We start from the raw sequence: 26070 nt of genomic DNA, 5'->3' as shown, positions 1-26070 counted from the left end.
ATTTATATATAATTTTTTAAATTATTAATAAAATAATTAATTTTGAATTAATTGTGTTTTCTTTATTTAAATGTGAAAGATAAATCTCATAATTCAAATTGGATTTGAATTAATTCAAATATTTATTCAAATGATTAATTATTAAATATAATTTATCATTTGATAAGATTGGTTATCAGTTATTAGTTATTTTATGAAATATCAATTTTGAATAAATAGATTATTAAATATAATTAATATATAAAAGTGGTTAAGACAAATGCCCTAGGATTGACATGTGTCACATGCCAATCACAGTGCATGGTGTGTAACTAAGTGCATGACTCAGTCTTCGACTGTTTTATTTATTTGAATATTATCTTAATAATTAAAATGTTTTAAATTTGATTTAATTCATTAATATAAGTAATAAGTTAGAAAAAATTTCTACAAGTTTTTTAAGCTTTTCTCATATTTTCATAGAGAGAAAAAAGTATCATAATATTTTCTCTAACTTGAAAACCTAGTTTCTCAAAGCCTATTCCAATATCTCATATGTTTAGAACATCTTGCGAATCACAAAAATCACTTATAGTTTCTGTACATGCCAACACACGTCTTGAGGTGTAGAGAATGGTTCAGAAGATCTTTGTTTGAGTTTTTGTCAAATCTTTTGGATTGGATGTTCGTTTAATTATACGAGAAGTAAGCAAGGACACTTGATAGACTTCAGCTGGTAAGTTCCTTCATCTTCTTCTATGTGTGTTTAAATTAATGTATGTATATTAATTGATTTGTTATTTAAAAGTTTTTTTTAAAAATAAAATTTGGTTGTTCTTTGGGCCCACCACCGTGTATTCTGCTGCGCACTTGGCAATATGTTACGAACAAAAACTACATTAACATATATGCTTGGTTGAAAGGCTCGAGCAAGAAAAAATTATTGTTATGAGGTATGACACCATATTCAAAGAAAATGATAGATTCTGGTGGAAGTTCTCACAAAAATCTATGATGGAGATGACTGAGAAATATCTTCGAGGGATATGAATCATTAGAAAAATCGTGAGTTGCAGAGAGCTTTTGTTTTTGAGAAATGAAAAAGACGATTGAAATAAAGAATGGAAAGGAAGGATTTTTAGACATATATATATAGGACAACCCTGGAAAAAGAGTTGGGTCATAAGATAAGGAAGTTTTTAAATGGAAGGCTGAGATTTGACTTGAAAATAGTGGCAAAAGATGAAAGGATGTCTCGCAACAAGATTTACTCGAAACTTGAACAATCTCCATTTAAAAGGCGACATATGTCAGGACATTCAAGTCGGGTGGGAAGGCACATGTTCCAGGACAAGAATTAGGAAAGTCTCCATCTAGTTTGGGTTTAGTAATATCCTGACCGCCTCTCCTGAATGAAGACTTGGGAGGAAAATATTGTACCCTAAAATCCGACCTGAGATATTTAGGTCAGGGTACAAAATGGCAGTTTGACTAAATCATTAAATCCACAATTAAAAGAATGATGACGACTCGAATGACTTGGAGTTGACCGAACTCGAGTTGAATGAATGATGTCTCCTACCTTACCAAGGTTCAATCAGAATTTGAGACATCGCGACATGTCTAGAGCTTAAGTTAGTAAGCTAGAGTTCAGGTAATAATTATGTTCAAAGTACTATGATATGGTTGGAGCTTGGGATAGGCAATTAGTAAAAGATATGCGTAATCTAATCCCTAATGATTTGTGATTCTTTCTTGATAAATAGAGACTAATTTATATGCATGTATTTATTGTAATAGATATCAATTAATTATCTGAAACATGAATGTTCATTCTTCATTATAAATATATGGAGAATGAATTGTAAAAGTAAAGGATAATTGATCATACTGAAATGTTGAAGAAATTGTTGTGTGCCTAAAATTCCAGAGAAATACTTAGAAATAACATTGACTCGTGGATAAGGGGGATTTTAATCACTGAACCATGTAAAAGTTGTTGGTTTATTTGATTATTTGCTTTTAATTCTATTTATTCAAGCCTAAACTTTCTTTTTCATTATAAGTTGACGAAAAACAGCATCAACAATATTAATTGGTTTTGAATTAATTAATATTGAGAGAGAATAATATTAATTTTATATATAATAATTTAATTAAGTCTTATAAGATAAAGTTTATTTTAAATTAACTGATATTTATGTTCATTTGAAATAATATTATTTTAAATACATAAATATATATATCTTATTAGATAAATAAATAGGAAAATACCACGTGGCAGTTTTTGATGCCACATGCCAGTCACTGTGCTTGCACAATTATTGGTGCAAATCACATATTTGGGACCCACTTGGCTTGACACAAATTAAGTAGTAATTGATTTGTGTTATTTATTATTTAATTATTTAATTTATGTTTTTATTTGAATAAAATATTAATTAAATAAATAAAACCTAACCCTAATAAGATTAGACCTAGAGTAGATATAGATAATTTTTCTAGATTATAAAAAAGATAAGATACACAATCCTGAAAATATATCGATATTTTTTCTCTTATTCTCTTATTCTCTAATAGTCTTTTCCTTCTCCAAATATCTAGATCTCATATGTTGAGTGAATCTAGAGACAAAAATATTTCCTATACATTCTACGTGCCCACACACATCCTACTCTATTGAGGTGTGGCTTGGAAGATCGTGATGTGGATCTCATAGTCTGCTTGCGTGGATTTGATATTTGTTATTATATACTAAAAGATAGCGATGACACTTGATATGCTAAAAGATGTATTAGATCTAGATCTATATTTTGTGTTCATGATTCAATGAATAGATATATACATATTGATAATCGCTTTGTAATAAAAGAAATTTTTTTATAACACATTGTACTACACACTCTGATTTACACATTTAATACCAACAATAGATTACCTACCAACTAGTTGGAAGTCTAAAAGTAGGGTAACCTGGTGAGCCCTAGGCTAGTAGTGAAGAAGAAGTGATCCTTGGCGTCTCGAGGCCTGTTCTCGTTATCCTCGAGAACATGGTACTTTGACCTAGTGTATTTCTGCAAGCTATAGAAGCCATCCACTACCTTGTCCCCCTTTCTTTGGGGGAGGCCTTGAAATGGTAAAAGTACAATATCTTGGACAGACTCAAGGGATCCCACTCCTTGATTTTGTACAAAACATAAAGCCTCGCTAGTATTAGGGATCAATTCAAAAGAAGCAATCTTCACCCACTGGCATAAGTAAATGAAGTATTTATTAAAGAGGAGAGCAACCCTCGCTTCCAAGTGGGCTTGTCTCAAAGCTCCATGTCATCTCACTTGCATATGCGAGCCGATTTAGAAAATTGTGTTGGTAACAGATTTACCATTTGCGTAGCGGAAAACACGGGGTGTTGGGCCCAGAGATTTAAAAATAAAATAAAACAGACATTAAATAATCGGATTCATTAACATGCAATGCATTAATCATAGAGAAATAAAAGATGAGTATTTACCAGTTGAAGAACTATCAAGAATCATCGCTATCTTTTTGTATCTCCAATGAACATCCAATCCAAAACAGTTCTTCAAAATATTCAGACCAAGATCTTCCAAGATTTATCTCTACACCTCAAGACGCGCGTGGGCACGTAGAGTAATGTTAGGGAAAAATTTCTGATTCACAAGATATTTTCAACACATGAGATTTTGGAATATTAGGTCTGAGACAGTTTTCAGGGGTAGAGAAAATAATACGATCTCTCTTCTTTCTTTCTGTCAAAAATCTTATGTTTTTAAAACTATTTCTATCTCATAAATTTATAAAAGAATTAATTAAGTTTTTTAAATTCAAAATTCAAAATTCAAATTATAAATCAGTTATTAAATAAGTAAATAAATAAAAAAAATATCCAAGACACGTTCTTGGACTCTATTACACGCCAACTACAGTGCGTGAACTGTAGTTGGCATGTAACACATTCCTGATTTCACGGATGTGTTCCAACCATTTTCTTTTAATAATATTATTTTATTAAAAAATATCTAAACTTGATAACTTATTTATCAGATTAATTAAAGAATAAATATCATTACAATTTCAAATCCAATTTCAATTATCAGAAATATCTTTTCTCATTATTTAAATAATTAAAAGTAATTAATTCAAAATTAATTATCTTAATTATTTAAATGTTATTTTTTAAAATGTCATTTGAATTAAAAAATAATTTTTGAAATTATAATTAATTAATTTAAAAAATTAATATATTAATTAATCAATTTGTTTCAATTACTTATTTGACTCTGAAGAATAAATTTCTTCCAAATATGTCATTTTCTTGATTTTTCCCAATTTCAACTCTTACCTTGAATATTGTTGATAGAGCCATCTCGGGGACCTATGAACCTATAATTTCAAGCTCCAAAAAATTTAGATTATTAATTAAAACTCTTTGATATAATAACATTAATTTATTAATCTCAATATTATTCCACTAAAAATATTAGATTGCACTATTGTAATAATAGACATTTATTTATTGAGCACTTTTAAATCATAAAAGTGTCCATCGAGTTAATCACTACATACAATTCAATCCTCTATTAACGGTTCATAATTAAAGTAGGAATTAATTACTGTTTAACCTCTTAAATTATACCTTATTTTCTTAAGTACCATTAACTTACTAGTGAAGGTTAACTCATAAACTGATTTATGAATTTGAGCTCAATAACCTTTCAGTTCAAAAAGCCAACCCTTAAGATAACCATTATTTAATTCCTCTCGGAAAGGTATAGATTTCATATCTGTATATCTCCCCAGAAATTTACATCAATGAGTTCCAAAAACAAAATTTTTCAGCATGATCATTCTGACAAACCATAACAAGTGAATCAAAGAACTCATATGACATAAACACGAGTTCATAATAAATTCAAGATTAAGTTCAATTTGTATATGATCCTCTTATTGATATGTTTAATTAATATTTATAAGGTAAACAATATTATTAAGTTTTAATAACATATCGGGTCATGTTCATGTATAACTACTTTATACAAAGTACCTCCACTAAGATGTCCTACGACATCAGCTATCCGGATCTAGATTACATGTAACCATAATACTAGTGAACCATAATTATAGTATTTAATCAAAAGATTTCACATAACTTTAGTAAAAGGATCACCAAGGTTATGTTCTGAAGCTATCTTCATAACTGCTACATCTCTTGTATGAACAATATCCCTGATCAAGTGATATTTCCTTTCAATATGCTTTCCCCTCTTTTGACTTGTCGGTTCCTTCGAGCTAGCTACTTCCCCATTGTTGCCACAATATAGGAAAAATGGCTTATTCATATCTGGAATAATTTCTAGATCGAAATAGAACTTCTTTAGCCACACAGCCTCCTTAGTTGCTTCACAAGTCACTATGTACTCGGCTTCCAAGGTATAATATGCGATATTGGTTTGTTTAATACTACACTAGACCACAGCTCCTCACCAAGAGTGAACACTGATCAAGAAGTTGATTTCCAACTATCCCTATCTGATTGAAAATCAGAATCAGTGTATCTAGTGGGGTTCAGGTCACCACCTGAATATACAAGCATATATTTGTTAGGATGTAAAGATATTTTATTGGTTTTAAATAAAAGTACAATTTTATTATATTTGAATATTATAATTATTGTTTGAATTAATTATATGATAATATCAAGAAAATTCCTTATTCATTCATGAGAATATGATCTTGTACTAGTACGAGAGAATTAAGATAATATATAATGAATAAAATTGTCATTAACATATTAAAGTATGAAATCTTTAATGAATGGTTACTAGTACGGTATGCTAATCCTAAGAGATGCAGGTGATCTACATTTGGATTACTGATGTGGATAGACATCTTAGTAAAGATGTTGTATATAATAGAGATTATATATGATAGGACCGATACGAATTGATTATCTTTTTTAAATTTGACATTTAACATAAAGATTTAATTCTTATCATAATAGATGATCATTTGTATATCAGTCTAAATCCTGAGTATTCATGAACTCTTGTTTGTGTTTATTGGATCATATGAATATTGAATTGATGGATATGTTTTTTGAATGTATGGTAGAATGATGGATCGTTAATTATCTAGTGCTATTGGGTTAGCAATTTGAGTTTCTAGATCTTGTGTAAGCCACAAAGGGCATAGGATTTTTTGAAATAAGTAATTTTAAAAAAATCTTCACCCAAGAGAAGAAGAAGACCCGAGGCACAACCAATCCAGCGGCCCGAGCCCTCCCTAGCCAGCCGTACGCATTGCCTGGCTTGCGCCCCTGCGCTTGCGTTGAAATAAGTAATTTTAAAAATATCTTCACACAAGAGAAGAGGAAGACTCGAGCCACAACCAAGCCAGCAGTCCGAGCCCTCCCCAGCCAGCCACACACATCGCCTAGCCCGCGCCCGCGCACCTAGCCCACCCCCGCACACTTGGCCCACGCCCCTGCACCTGTGCGCGGTCCTGCAAGCCCAGGCTGTCACCAACTGTGTGCACCCCTGCTTGCCCGAGCCCCTAGCTAGTGCACCCGCACCATGCACCTACCGCAGGCCCTGCCCAAGCCCCTGTTGTGCACGTTCTTGCAGCATGCGACAACCACCATTCCGAGCCCTTGAGGCTCCATGTGTCACCGGCCCTAGACGTCTAGGGCTCCAATCTTGGTGCCCAAAAACCCTAGATCCTAATTTTGTGCAATATCTTTTATTTAATTAATTTTAAATTATTTGAATTTAAAAGTTTAGTTATCTGATTTTATTTTTATTAGAAAAATAATATATCTTTGAGTTGGTTAAGATTGTATCTTAAGTTTAAATAATTATTTGAATTCTATTATTTAATTATTTAAATTCAACTAAATTAAAAAGATGACAAAAATGTTTATTTAATTGAAAGTTAATTTTAATTAAATAAATTAATTAGAAAATTTGCAAAAAGCCTAAAGGAGAGAAGAAACATTCTTCAAGTGTCTTGAAAGCTACATAGGCTTAGATTGTAATTTTATTTCTAATTTTTCCAAGGGTGGTCAATTTTAGAAATACCCAATTGTACTTGGTTCATCATTTATTGTATATTTATTTCAAAAAATATTCATTGATGTTTGATTGATAACATGATCATGCATTAGTCAATTACATGCCATTCATGAAACCCCACATAGTTTCTCATTAATCATGCATCCTTTTAGAAACATGATTATTTAGGAATGTCATATTAGTTTATCTGAATTGTTTTTGAGAAATCAATTGCATGTGAAATACTAAGTATTAAATTAGTTAAAACATGGTAACTCACACCATAATAAAGGCAATAGATTTTACAGACGTTTAAGATAACCAACTTTATGTAAAAAGCATTTTTAGTGAAGTTAGATGAATGTAATGGGTAATTATCTAGAGCAAATTAATTATTGAAAGAGGTTCTTCAATAATTATAAATGTATTTTGTAATTAATTACATTCATAGGGTTATTAATAAACTAGTAATTAATTTAGAATTAATAGATTAGTTTAATAAAATATATTTAATCAAAAATAGTAAGTGGGAGAATGTGAACATCTCAATATGACCTATGGTCTCCATTATTAGTACAACACCATGAGATGTGAATAGGGCCTTGAGGCAGCTTTGTTTTCGTCCCCCTAAGGAAGGTTTCAAAACATATTAATACCAAGGTTGGCGTCTTATGAAGATAGGAAGGAGTGATGTATTTTAGGCTTGACTGACCCTAAGGCGGCACTCTCTAAGTTATGTCATGAATTCTGAAATAATGAGTCCATTACATAGATGCAATTAAGCTTTTGCGGTGGATAATTGCATCTTGACCAAACCAGTGGTACTTTATATTTAAAAGAGAAAATAAAGAGTTATTTTAAGTTTTAAATTATAAAGATAAGATTGTCTTATAAGCTATCTAAATTTAACTTGACAGACCCTAAGGCATCACTTTATTTGTTGGGTAGTTTTATCGTGGCATAATAAATGTTTATTATGTGTTTTAATTGTTGCATTCATGCATCATGTTTATTTTCCAAAACATTGATATTTTTCAAATGTTAATATTATTGTATTTTATTTATTTCAGTAATGTCGAACGGTGGAATCCAGTAACTACTTTACTTTCACATGAAAAACTTAATGGTGATAATTTTATAAGATGGAAATCAAACCTAATTCTTATGTTAATCTGTGAGAACCATAAATTTTTCCTAACTGAGGAATCTCCTGAACAGCCTGCTTCCACTGCCCTGATGAATATTCGGGACTTGTATGATGGCTTGATTCAATCCAATAATAAGGCAAAGTGTTACATACATGTGAGCATGAATGATATTCTGAGAACAAAGCATGAACCCATGGAAACTATGTTTGAGATAATGGATTCTCTGCAGGCCATGTTTGGGCAGCAATCTGATCAAAGTAGACATGAGGCTACTAGAACCTACATGACTATTAAGATGATGAAAGGTATTTTTGTACGCGAACATGTCTTGCACATGATTAACGTGATGCATGTAGAAGAAATACATGGGGACGTCATTGATGAGCGCACACAAGTAAGCATCATACTGGAATCGTTCACTCCTGCCTTTTCTGCGTTCACAACCAACTATATTATGAATAAGTTGGAATTCAACATGACCCAGCTGTTGAATCAACTGCAAACATTTGACTCTCTTAACAAATCCATTACTAAATAGACAGAGTCAAATGTGGTAGAGGAGAAACCTTCAAACTCTGAGCAGAAATCCAAGAGGAGAAAGAAGAACAATGATAAGGACAAAGTAAAGGGCCAGTAATCCAAGAAAAGTAAGAAGGTACCAAAAGTCAAGGAGAACAATAATGACAACAACTCCAAGAAGAAAGAACCAAAAGGAAAATGTTTCCACTATGGAGTTGAAGGTCACTAGAAGAGAAACTGTAAGAAGTATCTCTGAGCTGAAAAAGAAAGGTAAATGTGATTTACTTGTACTTGAAGCTTGTGTAGTGGAAGACGCTTTGTCGTCTTGGGTTTTAGATTGAGGAGCCACTAACCATGTTTGTTCTTCTATGCAGATACTTGAGTCATGAAGGGAGCTAACAGATGGCAAGGTGATCATGCGAGGATGAAGTCGAGCGCTTATTTCAGCAAAAGCAAAGGGAACAATCCATTTAATTTTTGGAAACTATTATCTTATTTTGAACAATGTTTATTTTATTCATGGATTTTCTAGAAATTTAGTTTCTTTATCTATGTTGCATGAACAATTTTTATATTTCTTTTAGTAATAATGCGATTATTATTTCGATGAATGGTTTTAAAATATGTCAAGCAGAACATAATAACAGACTGTATATGCTCAAACCAAATGAACGAATGCTTAAGAATTCAAAATTATTTAAAGTAGCAAAACCGCAAGGTAACAAAAGACAAAAAGTTTCAAACGAAGATGACACATAACTTTGGCATCTTAGACTTGGTCATATAGGTCAAGATAGGATAAATCGGTTAACAAAAGAAGGACCTTTGAGAGAACAAAGAGTTGGAACTCTTCCAATTTGTGAATCTTGTTTAGAAGGGAAAATGATCAAACGTCCTTTCTCAGGGAAAGAAAATAGAGCCAAAGAACCTTTGGAGCTTGTACACAACGATGTCAGTGGTCCAATCAATGTACAGGCAAGAGATGGGTATGAGTACTTCGTCACTTTTACTGACGATTACTCAAGATACGAGTAGCATCCCGTGTTTTGAACACTAGTTAGTAGCTGGTCGAAGCCAGTGAAGAATTATGTGAAATATTATTTTGATAAATGATATTATATGAATTTGCGATGATTAGTGATTTTATAGCCGCTGTAATGATCTGGTAAAGGATCTAGCTTTATGCAAAGAAAGATTGGTCTTGGACCAAGGAATAAACCCTAATGGGAGAAAAATCTCGAATTAAATAAAATAAGAAATACCATGACATAAAAATATTAATTTTTTCTGGCAACTGGGACTTTATAGTCAAGCCAATAAGTTTAAGAAAAATTGATTGAGGTATGAATTCCAATCAACCGGGCTTAGGAATGAGAATTTCTTGCTCGGGCCCCTAAGGGAGTTTTGGTCAATTTGATAAAATTACCAAAATTATGTGATATATGACAAATTGTATTTTTGGGTCACATTTAATTTTAATTAATTAAGCTTGGGGATATTTAAAAACTATAGGGTCAAATTTAAGGAATTTTAGATAAGTAAAATTACCAAAGGACCCTTGAGTGTCTAAGTAGAGAGGTAAAGATGAGCAAGGGCATAAAGGTCTTTTCTAAGGAAGGAGAGAAAGAGGGGTGGGCGGAAAGGCTATGCCTAGGGCTCTCAAGAGCCTAGGACATCTACCATAGGAAGAGTAAGAGCCTCATCCTTGTTAGGAATGAGTTTCCTAATACACAGCAGAAGGGTGGTGGGTTGGCCCAGTGTACAACAAATTTTTTTGTAACATATTTAAACTACCTTTAGATATGCGAATCCATTAATATACATACATTAATCATAAGCAAGAAAATAATAGAAAACATACTTACTGATGCCTATGAAGTGTCCTTGCTATCTTTTCGTAATTTGAACGAACTTCCTATCCAAGCTGCTCCCAGGTACTGACACCAAGATCTTCCACAACGTTCTCTACACCTCAAGAAGTGTGTGGGCACTTAGAGAATAAAGGATGGTTAATTTATGATTCTACTTGATGTACTCAACACATGAGATCATGAGAATAGACCTAAGATTGTTTGTTTATCTTTTCAGGGAGAGATAGAAAAATATCGTTCTTTTCTTTAGAGCGAATAATTGAATGTCTTTTATTTTCTGATAAGTCTAACTTAAATAGAAAATATCTAAATTTAAAAAATAAATCTGTAACCATTTATAATTTATTTTTAATTAATTAATTATCTCATTAATGAAAATATCAAAAAACTAACTTTTGAATTTTCTATTGATTAATTAATTAAATAAATAAAATTAAAAAATCTAACAATGAGAAATGTGTAGTTCCACCCTATATTTTAGGGATATTTGATTTTTCCATAATTATTTTTTCAAACTACCTTATTAGATAAAAATCCAACAACATGATAATTAATTCAAATTTGAATTAATTATCTTTTTAACTAATTACCAAATATAATTAATTATTTGAATAAATATCAATCTTTTAAATTCAAATCTAATTTGAACTTATCAGATTATTATCTCCCACTCAAATAAATATATTTAATTAATTCTACCAATTAATTAAAACCAATTTAAATTAAATAATAATTTCGAAAATTATAATTAATTAATTATTTAATATAATTTCGAAAATAAATTTATTTATTTAATATAATTACAAAAATTACATAATAGTTAAATATTAATTAATTTTGTTAATCACAACTAATTTGTAATTAATTAATTAATCACTATTATCACATAATTGCATATTTGGCCCAAAGAACAAATTTCTTTTTCAATATGTCTTTTCACCATTTTCCCCTTTATATCAACTCTTGCATTGAATAGTGTTGATAGAGCTGCTATGGGGACCTATGGACCTATAATTCCAAGCTCCAACAAATTTGAGGTTATTAATTAAACTCTTTAATTAAATAATCTTAATTTATTAATCTCATGATTACTCCACTATAAATATGAGACTGCACTCTTGTAATCATAGACATTTCATTTACTGAGTACTTTATAATAATAAAGCGTCCATTTATATAACCATTACATACAAATTAAGCCTCTAATAATGGTTCATAATTAATCGGGAATAAAATTACCGTTTTACCCTTTTAATTATATCTTATTTCCTTAAGTACCATTGACTTTACTAGTGAAGGTTAATTCATAATTAAATTATGAATTTGAGCTCAATAACCTTTCAGTCCCAAAAGTCAACCCTTAAGAGAACCATTATTCAATCTCTTACGAGAAGGTATAGATTCTATATCTGTATACTATGTCCCCAGCCACTTACATTAATGAGTTCCCAAAACAAAAGTTTCTAGCCTGATCATTCTAACAGACCGTAACGAGTGAATCAAAGAACTCATATAACATAAACAGGAGTTCATAGTAACTCCAGGATTAATATCTATTTGTATATGATCATCATTTTATATATTTAATAAATAATTCGAAAAGGTATTTAACTAAGTATTAATAAATATATCTGGTCCAGTTCTATATATTCTCTAATATATATAGTGCCTCCACTAAAGTGTCCTACTACACTAGTGATCCAGATCTAGATCACATGTATTCATAATACTAGTGGACCGTACTTGCAGTAATTAATCTAAAGATTCCATAACTGTATTTTACTATGAACTATTCAAGTTCATTTATCTCAAACACAATCCTCTCGTACCAATATGTTGTTGAGATCATATATATCAACTTATGAATGTTTTTTATATTTACTTAATATTATCACAGAATAATATAGTCCATAAAATATATGCATAACAAATTCAATTCATTTATTTATTTCTTAAAACAATGTCTACTACATATGCTTTCAGGGCATAATTCCCAACAATCACCCACATGCCCTAAAGCAAGTGAGGCATCTCTCTAATTCTCATGTTTTTTACATGCTCCTTAAAAGATTTTATGGATAAAGTCTTTGTAAAAGGATCTAGAAGATTATGCTCTGAAGCTATCTTCATAACTACAACATCTCCTCGATGAATTATCTCTCTTACCAAGCGATACTTCCTCTCGTTGTGCTTTCCCCTCTTGTGACTCTGTGGTTCCTTTGAGTTAGCTACTGCCCTACTGTTGTCACAGTATAGGACTAGTGGTATATCCATATCTGGCACTAGTTCCAGATCGAAATAGAACTTTTTGAGCCACACAACCTCCTTAGCTGCTTGACAAGCTGCTATATACTCGGCTTCCATGGTGGAGTTTGCAATGCTGGTTTGTTTAATACTTCTCCAGACTACTGATGCTCCTCCAAGAGTAAACACTAATCCAGAAGTTGATTTATGACTATCTCTGTCTGATTGAAAATCAAAATCAGTGTAACCAGTGGGGTTCAGATCCCCACCTGAATATACAAGCATATAATCTCTAGTATTTTTAAGATAATTGAGAATGTTCTTCACTGTAATCCAATGACTCAATCCAGGATTTGGATTGATAATGGCTGACTATCCCTACTGCATAACAAATGTCAGGTCTTGTACACAACATGGCATACATTAGACTGCCTACCGCTGAGGCATAGGGATACTGTCTCATATCTTCCTCTTTCGGAGGTGTTTGGGGACACTACTCCTTATTAAGGAATACTCCAGAACGGGTTGGCATATCACCCTTTTTGGAGTTTTGCATATTAAAGTATTCTAGCACCTTATCAATATAAGTTGCTTGAGACGGTGCCAAAGTCTTGTTCTGTCTATCTCTAAGAATTTTAATGCTCAGAACATACTTGGCTTCTCCCAAATCTTTCATTTGGAATTATTCAACTAACCAGTTCTTTACCTTTGATAATGATGTTACGTCATTTCCAATCAGTAATATATCATCAACGTAAAGAACGAGGAATACTACTACACCATCTTTGATTTGTTTATAGACACAAGGTTCGTCAATGTTTTGTTCAAAACCAAACGTTTTAATTGTGTCATCAAATATAAGATTCCAAGATCTAGAAGCTTGTTTGAGTCCATAAATGGACCTAAGAAGCTTGCAAACTTTTTGCTCTTGACCTTTTACTTCGAACCCTTCTGGTTGAGATATGTAAATGCTTTCGTCAAGGTAGCCATTCAGAAAAGCTGTTTGGACATCCATTTGCCAAATCTCATAATCCATGCATGCAACAATGGACAAGAGTATACGAATGGATTTTAGCATGGCTACAGAAGAAAAGGTTTCTTCATAATCAACCCCTTCTTTCTGTGTGTAGACTTTGGCTACAAGCCTTTCTTTGAAAGTCTCTACTTTCCCATCCGCTCCTCTTTTCTTCTTGAATATCCACTTGCAACCATTGGGTTTGATATTCTCAGGTGGATCTTTAAGAACCCAGACAAAATTGGAATACATCGATTCCATTTCTTGGTTCATGGCATCTTATCATTTGTCATTGTCAGAATCATTCATTACATCTTTAAATGTCAATGGATCATCTTTGTTTGTGTCATACACAAGCATTTGAACTTCGTGTTCATAGCGTGTGGGTTGCTTACCAACCCTCCCTCTACGACGAGGCTCTCTCCTATTATGACTAGAACTAGCAGTTTCCTTTTGCCATTTTTCATTGGTTGTTGCTGGTGACTTTGGAACTTCATTTGAGGCCATCTCCTCCAGTACAACCTTACTGCGAGGTTTGTGGTTATTGACATAGTCATGTTCAAGAAAAGTTGCATTTGTCGATACAAATGTTTTATTTTCTTTTTTACTATAGAAAATTCCACCTCTAGTCTCTTTGGAATATCCCACAAACATGCACACTTCAGAGTGTGATTCCAACTTCCCAGTCTTTCCTTTAAGCACGTGTCAGGACACCCCAAATTCGAAAATGGTGTAAACTAGGTTTACAACCATTCCATAATTCCATGGGTGTCTTCTGGACAAACTTAGATGGAACAACATTCAATATGTATAGAGCACATCGAATTGCATAGCCCCAGAATGACAGTGGTAATGATGAGAAACACATCATTGATCTAACCATATCTAATACGTTCTGTTCCATCTTTCTGAAACACTATTTTACTGTGGCCTTCCAAGTACTCTCCTCCTCGATTAGATCGAAGAACTTTTAGTGATTTACCTAATTGCTTTTCAGCCTCTGCTTGGAATTTTTTGAACTTTCCAAAAGTTTCAGATTTTCTTTGCATTAAGTATAGGTAACCATAACTTGAATAATCGTCAACGAAAGTGACAAAGTATTCATAACCTCCTCTTGCTTGTACATTAAGTGAACCGCAAACATCCATATGTACCAGCTGAAGTGGTTTTGTAGCTCTTGAACCTTTAGCAGAGAAAGGTCTCTTGGTCATCTTGCCTTCTAGATAGGATTCACAAACAGGGAGAGATCCTATAGATAGTTCTCTTAAAGGACCATTCTTTACAAGCCTATTAATTCTGTCTAGGCCAATATGTCCCAATCTCAAGTGCCTCAGATATGTTTCACTATCGGAATCAGTCTTTTGTCGTTTAATAGATCTAGGATTAGCTGTTTTAAATAATTCAGAATTAAGTAAAAAATTTGTCATTCATTATAAGTGTGTAAATTTTGCTTATCCCAAAGCATTTGCATAACAAGTAAATAATTTCTTTAAATAATAACTACTTTATTAATAAAAGAAATAAATGTCATGCAAAAATAGAAATAAGTTTCCGAACATTAATAATCAAAATTACTAATAATAAACTAAACTTCTAGACTATAGTTTTCTTTGTTCAAAGAAATCTAGAATTTCTAAAACAAAATAAAATTTTAAATTGTTCAACTAACAATAAAATTTCTAAATAAAACTACTCTCCAACTCCTCCAGCTTTACTTGCTATCAAAATCCTTATCAGTCTCTTCCTCCTTTTCAGGGTTCTGATTTTTCAAAAGGAAAAACAAAGAAAAATAAATTAGTGTCATATATTTTTGAATCTACTATCCAAAAATTTGAATTTGCTATTCATAGTATTTGAATCTACCATTCAAAGTTGAAAAAATATATGTAAATCTCATTTTCCTTTTTTCGTTTGATACAAACGATGACACTCAGCAAAGACTTCCTTTGTCATTGCTTCCCACATCTCATGGGCTGAGTCATAATGTATATATTTTTCCTTTGTTTCGTCAGGAATGGTTGAATGCATGGAATAACGTGCCAACCAATCGGATTTCATCCAATTTGTATATTTTTCTTCTGCTTCATAGCTAGTAGCCAAAGGTGGTTCTATTGGAGGTTTGCTACAGACAGTTGACATCAACTTCTTATAAGAAAAAATGGTCAAAATTCCTCGAAACTAGTGTTGCATGTTTTCTCGTTCAAAAACAAAAGATTTGAGAAAAGCATTAGTGTGTAATTCACCAATAGACATCTTTGCTGGGAATAAATAAATAAACAAAAATGAATTTATGCATGTAATTAATATCATTAATTTTCAGAATAGTAAACGTGATGCATGAATGGAACAATTACAGAACACATAAAATATTATTACTAATTCCACAATTAATTAATTTGAGCATTAATGGACCAGCCTTAGGGTAGGTCAGACTAATTCCAAATTAATTTTGAGACAAGTTCTCAAATTTATAAGTGAAAACTTAAATCAACATTTCTCTTTTGACTTATGAGCAACCGCTTGTTTGATCAAGAATACACTAGTCTGCTCGAAAGCCTAATGTACCTTGTGAGTGTAACCCATTATTTTAGATCAATGACTTAACTCAAGAGTGTACCTAAGTGTCAGTAAAACATGAAATACATCATTAAATCCTATTCTTGAGAAAGAAGTTTGCCTTAAGAATAACACAGTCAGAAGCCTTCCTTAGGGGGACACAAGCAATGGTGCCACAAGGTCCTCTCCATGCTACCTCGATTCTAACTAATAATGGAGACCATGGGACATATTGTCATAACTCCCTCTCCCACTCACTATTTTAGAATATGTGTTTTCTCAAAACATCCTATGCTTATTAATTGGTTGTAAAAATAAAGTGATCTATTTCTACCAAATGATATTCTAGTAATTACTAATCAAATTAAGAAAAATTAAAATTATAGAACTATGCTCTAATTAATTCAATTTTAATTTGCTATAATTACTAGGAATATCATTTATTATTTAATAAAACAATTTTATTAAATAATAGAAATTAAAAAACTTTTAAAATCTATTTCCGCACTTGAACTAGTTAAAAATAGATTTATTATTATATGGTCCATCACATAAAACATATAATCACAAAGGACAATCCTAAGGCATGTTTCTACTCATATGAGATGCATGCATAATTTTAAATATTGTGTGGGTAATATATATGACATGTCAAAAATGCATGATAATGGATCAAACAATTTAATCACATTCAAACATTTAAATAAATAAATAAATGTGGGCCGGGTGTCTTGGGTATTTCTAGAAAAATTACAACACTTGCAAAAATTTACACAAAAATGTAAGAGACTAAATAAAACCTAAAGAGATCTCTGTCTTCAACTTTGGGCCTTCACAAGTAGTCTTGATCCATTAAGCCATTTATCCATTTGATTTTGAATTAAAATAAATTTTAATTATCTTAAACAAATTTTAAGAATAATTAACTTAGGCTTTAATGCCCAATAAGTTAGGCCCAGTTTTGAATTTGGGTTCAAACAATTAATTCAAAACAAAAGAATTTTTAATTATGGGCTAAAATTAATTAGGCCCATAATTTAAATGGATAACTTAGATGCTAGCCCTAGGGTTTAGAAACCGTAGGGGCGGTGGCATGGGGCAGGAGGCAAGCAACTGTTGGAAGGTGCGTGCCGCAGCTGGTGGCTCGGTATGGGAGCGCGGGGCTGGTAGGTGCAGGAGCGTACGAGGCTGGCAGTACAAGGGCGCTGGTGCGCACGGCAGCTGGGTGCACAGGGGTGTGGGCATGCGCGGGGCTGGGTGCGTAGGGGCTCACGACTTGGCTCAGGCTCGGGCTTCTGGGCACGGAACCCGGAGCTCAGGCCTTAAAGAATTTTTCCAATAATTTAATGTAGAAAATTAAATTACAAAAAATTCTATGCCCCATAATGGCTTACATTTTTCATCTAGAAATTTAAGAACAATTCCTAAACCCAATACACCATATAATTAACGACCCTTAAGAATAGACTTTAATCATACATACATCCATCCATTCACACATACTACAATAACATAAGAATGCATATTGTGCCCACACAGTAATTAATGTATGCAGAGATTAATGACTACTTTGGTTCCAATTGTTAGGAATGAGTTTCCTAATACGCAGCGGAATGGTGGTGGGTTGGCCCAGTGTACAACAAATTTTTTTGTAACATATTTAAACTACCTTTAAATATGCGGATCCATTAGTATACATACATTAATCATAAGCAAGAAAAGAATAGAAAACATACCTCTTGATGCATATCAAGTGTCATTGCTATCTTTTCGTAATTTGAACGAATTTCCTATCCAAGCTGCTCCCAGGTACTGACACCAAGATCTTCCACAACGTTCTCTACACCTCATGAAGTGTGTGGGCACTTAGAGAATAAAGGATGGTTAATTTCTGATTCTACACTATGTACTCAACAGATGAGATAAAGAGAATAGGCCTGAGATTGGTTCTTTATCTTTTTCAGGGAGAGAAAAGTATCATTCTTCTCTTTTTCTTTTAGAGCGAATAATAGAGTCCTTCATACTTTCTGATAAGTCTAACTTAAATAGAAAATATATAAATTTAAAAAATAAATCTGTAACCAATTTAAAATTTATTTTTTAATTAATTAATTATCTCATTAATGAAAAAATTAAAAAAAACTAACTTTTTAATTTTCCATTAATTAATTAATTAATTTAATAAAATTGAAAAATCTATCCCCGAAAAGCTGTGCAGTACATGCCGCACACAGTCCATGGACTGTGTGTCGTGTACCACCTTATATTTTAGGGATATTTAATTTTTTTCATAATTATTTAATTATTTATTCAAACTACCTTATCAGATAAAATCCAACAACCTGATAATTAATTCAAATTTGAATTAATTACCTTTTTAACTAATTATCAAATATAATTAATTATTTGAATAAATATGAATATTTTAAATTCAAATATAGTTTGAACTTATCAGATTATTATCTCCCACTCAAATAAAGATATTTATTTGATTCTACCAACTAATTAAAACCAATTTAAAATTTGAAATTAAATATTTAATTTATTATAATTTCAAAAATTATAATTAATTAATTATTTAATATAATTTCGAAAATAAATTTAATTATTTAATATAATTTAAAAAATTACATAATAATTAAATATTAATTATTTTTGTTAATTACAACTAATTTATAATTAATTAATTAATTATTATTATCACATAATTGCATATTTGGCCCAAAAAACAAATTTCTTCTTAAATTTGTCTTTAAACAATTTTCCCTTTATAACAACTCTTGCCTTGAATAGTGTTGATAGAGTCGCTGTGGGGACCTATGGACCTATAATTCCAAGCTCCAATAAATTTTAGATTATTAATTAAACTCTTTAATTAAATAATCGTAATTTATTAATCTCATGATTGCTCCACTATAAATATGAGATTGCACTCTTGTAATTATAGACATTTCATTTACTGAGTACTTTATAATAATAAAGCGTCCATTTATATAACCATTACATACAAATTAACCCTCTAATAATGGTTCATAATTAATCAGGAATAAAATTACCGTTTTACCCTTTTAATTATATCTTGTTTCCTTAAGTACCATTGACTTTACTAGTGAAGGTTAATTCATAACTAAATTATGAATTTGAGCTCAATAACATTTTTAGTCCCAAAAGTCAACCCTTAAGAGAACCATTATTCAATCTCTTACGAAAAGGTATAGATTCCATATCTGTATACTATGTCCCCAACCATTTACATTAATGAGTTCCTAAAACAAAAGTTTCTAGCCTAATCATTCTGACAGAGCGTAACGAGTGAATCAAAGAACTCATATAACATAAACAGAAGTTCATAGTAACTTCAGGATTAAGATCTTATTTGTATATGATCATCAGATGATATATATAATTAATACTTCGAAACGGTATTGAACTAAGTATTAATAAACATATCTGCTCCAGTTCTATATGTTCTCTAATATATAAAGTACCTCCACTAAAGTTTCCTACTACACTAGTGATCCGGATCTAGATCACATGTATTCATAATACTAGTGGACCGTACTTGCAGTAATTAATCTAAAGATTCCTTAACTTTATTTTACTGCGAACTATTCAAGTTCATTTATGTCAAATACAATCCTCCCATACCAATGCGTGTTTGAGATCACATATATGAACTTCGGAATTTTTCTGATATTTACATAATATTATCACACAATAATATAGTCCATAAAATATATGCATAACAAATTCAATTTATTTACTTATTGCTTAAAACAATGTCTACTACATACGCTTTCAGGGCACAATTCCCAACAACCCCACCCATTGGCTAAACCCCCAATCATTTCCATCTTACACCTCTAATCATTTTTTTTTAAATTTATTTTTCCTCAAGAAAATAACTCTCTCCATTCTCTCTTCCCAAAACCGAAACCCTAGTCTCTCTACTCTCCATTGCTGTCGTATTTCTCTCCATGAGCCAAGAGCACTCATTTCTGTATTGCAGGAGGGAGAAGCTCAAGAGCACACTAGGGAAGAGTAAGTTTCGAACCCTACTCTATTTTTCTCCTATCTTCCTCTTCAAACCTAAATCCCTAAGGGTTTATGTTGCATGCATGTGATCTAATAACCATGCATGGCTTTGATCTTGTGTTCTAGGGTTCAAGAGAGGCTTGTATGAGTAGTACCTCAAGGAGTTAGCACTTTGGTGATCTAATGGAAGCATGGTAAGAAAGCTTGGTAGTTCGCATGTTTTCTTCCTCATCTAAGTTTTCTACCCTAATCCTTTACTTAAAAATCAGCATGTGGAACTTGGGGCTCTATTTTCAGAGTTTAGAGCACTATGGGAAGGTGTTGAAGAGCTAAGGAACACATCTCCAAGCTTGGGCTTTGAAAGGTAGAATCTATGGTTGAGTTCTTTATGTTTTGTGGTGATTTTTGTAGATCTGTTTGTATAGGGTGTTTTTGTAACATTCCATAAAATATCTTAACATAATTTGAGGAAAAACATAATCATTTTCTAAAAATAAGGTAACCGAAAAATCCATATAAAAAAAAACTTTCAAAACATGCAATAGTTCGGAAGTATGCGCATACTTAAAAGAAAATTTCAATGTTGTAAGTTAAAAACATTCAACAAGCCCAAACTAATTTCTTAGTTATCATATGGGTTCTAGTCCCCAAAACATAAATTCCCGAAAGGTCGGTCCACATGTACATCCTCGTAGATAAACTCCAGCACTCACTGATCGACTTTTCCTTTGAGCTTACCTACAACACGAAACAAGTACGTACACCTACACCCACAAAATCCCAAAGCATACATATAGTCTTAACTGGCAACATACCTACTTACTTACTCAGTCATATCATAACATACATACTTAGTCATTCATATCATCAAATACATACTTACTTAGGGTTCTAGAAGAGCCTTCAGCATAGCTTAACATATCTTAGCATAGCTTAACTTTTCTTAGTATAGCTTAACATATCTTACCATAGCGTTAATGGGTGTAAACTAGTTACACCGGTTACCCAGACTCCTAGAAGAATTCGGCATACTTTCTTAATCATAGAGATTTGATTCCGAAATTAACTTACTTACGTGTCACACAGTTTAACTGGACTCTTATGTCACGGGTGTTAAGCCGAACTTCTTACATATTGCGGTGGCCAACCGACCTTAGTCACATAGACATCGGTGGCGGTTTCTCACATAGTTCCCCAGTAGCTAGCCAGAGTTCATAGTTGTCACGGTAGCTATCCGGGCTCAAAATCAATCTACTTATGTGTCCCAGAGTATAACCAGACTCTTATGTCACGGGTGTTAAGCCAGACTTCTTACATATTGCGGTGGCCAACCGACTTTAGTCAAACAGACATCGGTGGTGAACCGGTTTCTCACATAGTACCCCGGTGGCTAGCCAGAGTTCATGGTCATTGCGGCAGCTAGCCGGACTGCTTACCTTAGTCATGAGTATGCGAACCCTCTAGGACTATGGTCTTGAGTAAATATTCTAAGACTAGTTCAAATTATTAGCTTATAACTTAGTTATCTAAACTAGTCATTAACGTGTTGTAGCCAAACATATCATAAGTTGTCTTATGCAGATTCCTTAGCGCTTGTTTGTAGAAACCTTCTATCCAGTAGCGAGCCTTCACACTTAGATAACATTGTAGTGAAACCATACAATGTCTCAGATTAAACTATGGCATATTCTTATAGTTAATATTCAACGATAACTACATTAAATAAAGTTCTCTTAGAGACTCTATATAGACATTTCTCTTATACACTTTACAGTGTATAAGGCCTACTTTAGCTTTAAATAAATTTACGGTTTCCTGAGAAAAATCGTCCTTACCGCAACATGTTTTCCATGTTGTGCATTTAATATTCTATCTCTAGAAGACTCTCTCAATTGTATTACGTGTATTTTGGTTACTTACAAAAGAAGTTTTAAATGACTCTTAATCTCATAAAACCACCCACTTTCTACTCAAGTACGGAGTTTACCGTTTTCCATTCTTTACCAAAAAAATAATGCATTTTAACCTTTTTCAATTTATTATCTATTAACAATAATACTTTTTGATTTATGGTTTTATAAAACCTAACTCCCATTTTTACCATCTTTAAATCCATAACCTAGGTTCTCTATTACATCATTTTCGAAAAGAAAGGGCAATTGGACCTTGGGTTTAGAAAATGGTAAAATGAATTCTCAATAACCTTAAACTAATTTGAGATTTGTTAGATATTCAAAACTCTAGCTATGTTTGAAAAAAACTTCATTTCAAATTCCGAACCTAACTTTTCACTATTCATTTTAACGTGATAAAAATCTCGCTTTTAGGTAATTTAGAAAAATTACTACCCTTAAATCATGATATAGTTTAATCTAAAATTTAACCAGGGTCTTAATACCTATCTTAAAAAATTTCTCACCAAGTTTAAAAAAATTTGGGAACGCAAGACCACTTAAAGAAATCTGGGCAGTGCCTGCTGCCCATAAGTTTTTTCTCAGATTTTTAGTGTTCTTAGAAATATTATTTTTCTTACATCGTAGCCTAGTTTTTCTAAAATTTTAATAGGATATTTAATCATATATAATTTAGTTTCTCTCAAAATTTCATAATTTTTAGGATAGGGTAACCCATTAAAAAATGCAAGACAAACTGGGCAGTGTTTGTTGCCCCGAAATTTCGTTTTCAGATTATTAGGGAAAATTTGAAAAACCATTACGCTTTAACCATTTTGCATTTTCCTCTAAATTTTTTTTGTGATCTTTATACATATTTAAACTAACGGTTTACCAAAATTCATGGCTTTTGGCTCAGTAAAACGTGTTCAATATTCAAAAAAATCTAGCTAGTGCAAGCTGCCCATAAATTTTCTAAATTGCATCAAGATGCCAACAAGTTCTTAAATTTGGTTTGAAAACAACTTTTTTCGATTTTCAAAGGCCTAAACTCAAGTAATCATCTAGAACTATGGAATCATAGAAATATTTTCCACAAACAGAGGTAGTAGGGTATGATCTAACTCGTTGGAAGTCAGACCACGAAAACTTGGCAGCATGCATTTTTACACATTCTAGTAAAAACTCTAGCCACATGCATGCTTGCAATTCATCATACCACCCACAAATATCAACCATAAGAATAAAATAAGCTAAAAAACTATTTAAACACCCTATACAACCAGATCTACTAGAATCACAACAAAACATAAAGAACTCGACCAAAGATTCTACCTTTTGAAGTCCTAGCTTGGAGATGTGTTCCTTAGCTCTTCAAAACCTTCCTTTGGTGCTCTAACCTCTCAAAACCGAGCCCCAAGTCCCACATGAAGATTTTAATGAAAGGACTAGGGTAGAAAGAAACTTAGATGAGGGACAAGAGCATGCAAGCTCACAAAATCCTCTTACCTTGCTTTATTTGATCCCAATGGTGCTCAACTGGGAGATCCGACTAGTAAGGCTTCTCTTGAACCCTAGAACACAAGAACAAGGCCACGCATGGCTTTTAGATCACATGCATGCACAAGGAACCCTAGGGTTTCGGGTTTGAATTAAGAAAGAGAAGAATGAATCACAAGAGAGGATTTCACTTACCTTGAACTCGGTTTGCTTAGGGTTGAACACTAGGTTCAATGGAGTCTCTCCTTGAGAGAGAGAGAGATAAAGAGAGAGAGAGAGAGAGAGAGAGAGGGGGGGGGGGGGGAATGTGAGGGAGTGGGAGAGAATGAGGCTCCGATTTTTTTTTTTAGAGTTGGAAAATGAAAAAGGAAGAGGGAAGGTGGGGGTTTGTCTCGGTTTTGGGGAGGGAAATAGGGAAAAGGAAAAGTCTTGTTATTTGATTGGTTCTAACTATCTAGAAAGTAGAAATTTCTACTTGCATGCATGAGTGCCACCTCATGCCTTACCATTCCATCATTGGCCGAAACCCCTTCCAAATATTGTCCAAACTAGTTATTAGCAAATTTTCACCATTATGCTGAATAGGCATTTTCCTCTTTCAACCTATAGTTTTTAAATATCTCCAAGCTTAATTATTTAAATTAAATGTGACCCAAAAAAATAAAATTTTTCACATAACACATAATTTTGGTAATTTTATCGGATTGACTAAAATGCCCTTAGAGGCTCAAGCAAGAAATTTTCATTCTTAGGCCCGGTTGATTGGAATTTAAACCTCAATCAATTTTTCTTAAACTTATGGGCTCGACTATAAAGCCCCTGTGCCAGAAAATAATTAATATTTTTATGCCATAGTATTTTATATTTTATTTAATCCGAGATTTTTACCTGATTAGGGTTTTTGATCTGGTCCATGACCAAAGGTCCCAGTTTCTAAAAAAATACTGCACTTACCATAGTATATCTAGCATTCAAATATCATAAACTTCTCCTAACATAAAATGTTCCTATGAAATAATACATAATAAAGGGAATTAAAAATACCCGAAACTAAGGTTCACCCGGTGCCCTAAACGCGAGACGTTACAATATATACAATTTATACAAGTTTCTTCCTTGAAACTTAGAATAACTGTGGGTATAACTCTCTCATCCGGTCTTTGAGTTCCCATGTTTCTTCTTCTACCCCGTGGTTACACCATTGCACCTTTACCAAAGGTATTGTTTTGTTACCCAGCACCTTACCCTTACAATCCAAAATCCTCACCGGTTTCTCCTCATAACACAGTTTCAGATCCACCTCCAACTATTCGTAACTAAGTACATGGCTTGGGTCTTCAACATATTTTCTCAGCATAGATACATGGAATACATCATGTACTCGAGCCAACACTGGTGGGAGAGCTAATCGGTAGGCTACCATGCCGATTTTCTCCACTTTCTCAAAAGGTTCGATATACCTTGGACATAATTTTCCTTTCTTACCAAAATGCAGAGCTCCCTTTAATGGAGCCACCTTCAGGAGCACCTTATCTCCGGCTTCAAATGCCAAGGGTCTTCGGTGTTGGCCCGCATATTTGCGCTGTTGATCTATGGAGGTCTGTAGCCTCTCTCGAATCTTCTTGATATCCTCGGTAACTTTGTCCACTTCCTCTGTACCCAAGAATTTTATTTCACCGGCTTCGTGCCAATGAATCAAGGATCAACTCATATGGCGCCATCTTAATAGATTCATGGTAGCTATTATTGTAAGAAAATTCCATCAGTGGAATTTTTTTGCTCCACGACTCCTGGAAGTCAAGTACACAGACTCTCAGCATGTCTTCCAAGGTTTGGATTGTTCGCTCACCCTGGCCGTCTATTTGGGGATGGAAAGCAATGTCAAACTTAAGTTGAGTTCCCAAACCTTCATGCATCATTTTCCAAAATGCCAAGGTGAAACTTCCATCTTGGTCTGAAATGATGGACTTAGGTACTCCATGCAGTCGTATAGTCTCTACTATGTATAAGTCTGCTAACTTATTCGTAGAATAAGTTATCTTAATGGGTAGGAAATGTGTCGACTTGGTCAATCTATCAACAATAACCCATATCGTATCTTTACCCTTAGGATTATTTGGTAGTCCAGTGACAAATCCATTGTGATCATCTCCCACTTCGATTATGGAATCTCTAGAGGTTGTAGCAATCCAGTTGGTCGTTAGTGCTTCGCCTTGGTGTTTGGCAAGTGAGGCAATGAGC

This window comes from Humulus lupulus, chromosome X, assembly GCF_963169125.1.
Source record: "Humulus lupulus chromosome X, drHumLupu1.1, whole genome shotgun sequence".
Taxonomy (NCBI): domain Eukaryota; kingdom Viridiplantae; phylum Streptophyta; class Magnoliopsida; order Rosales; family Cannabaceae; genus Humulus; species Humulus lupulus.
The sequence above is the reverse complement of the archived record's forward strand: the minus strand, read 5'-3'. Positions refer to the sequence as shown.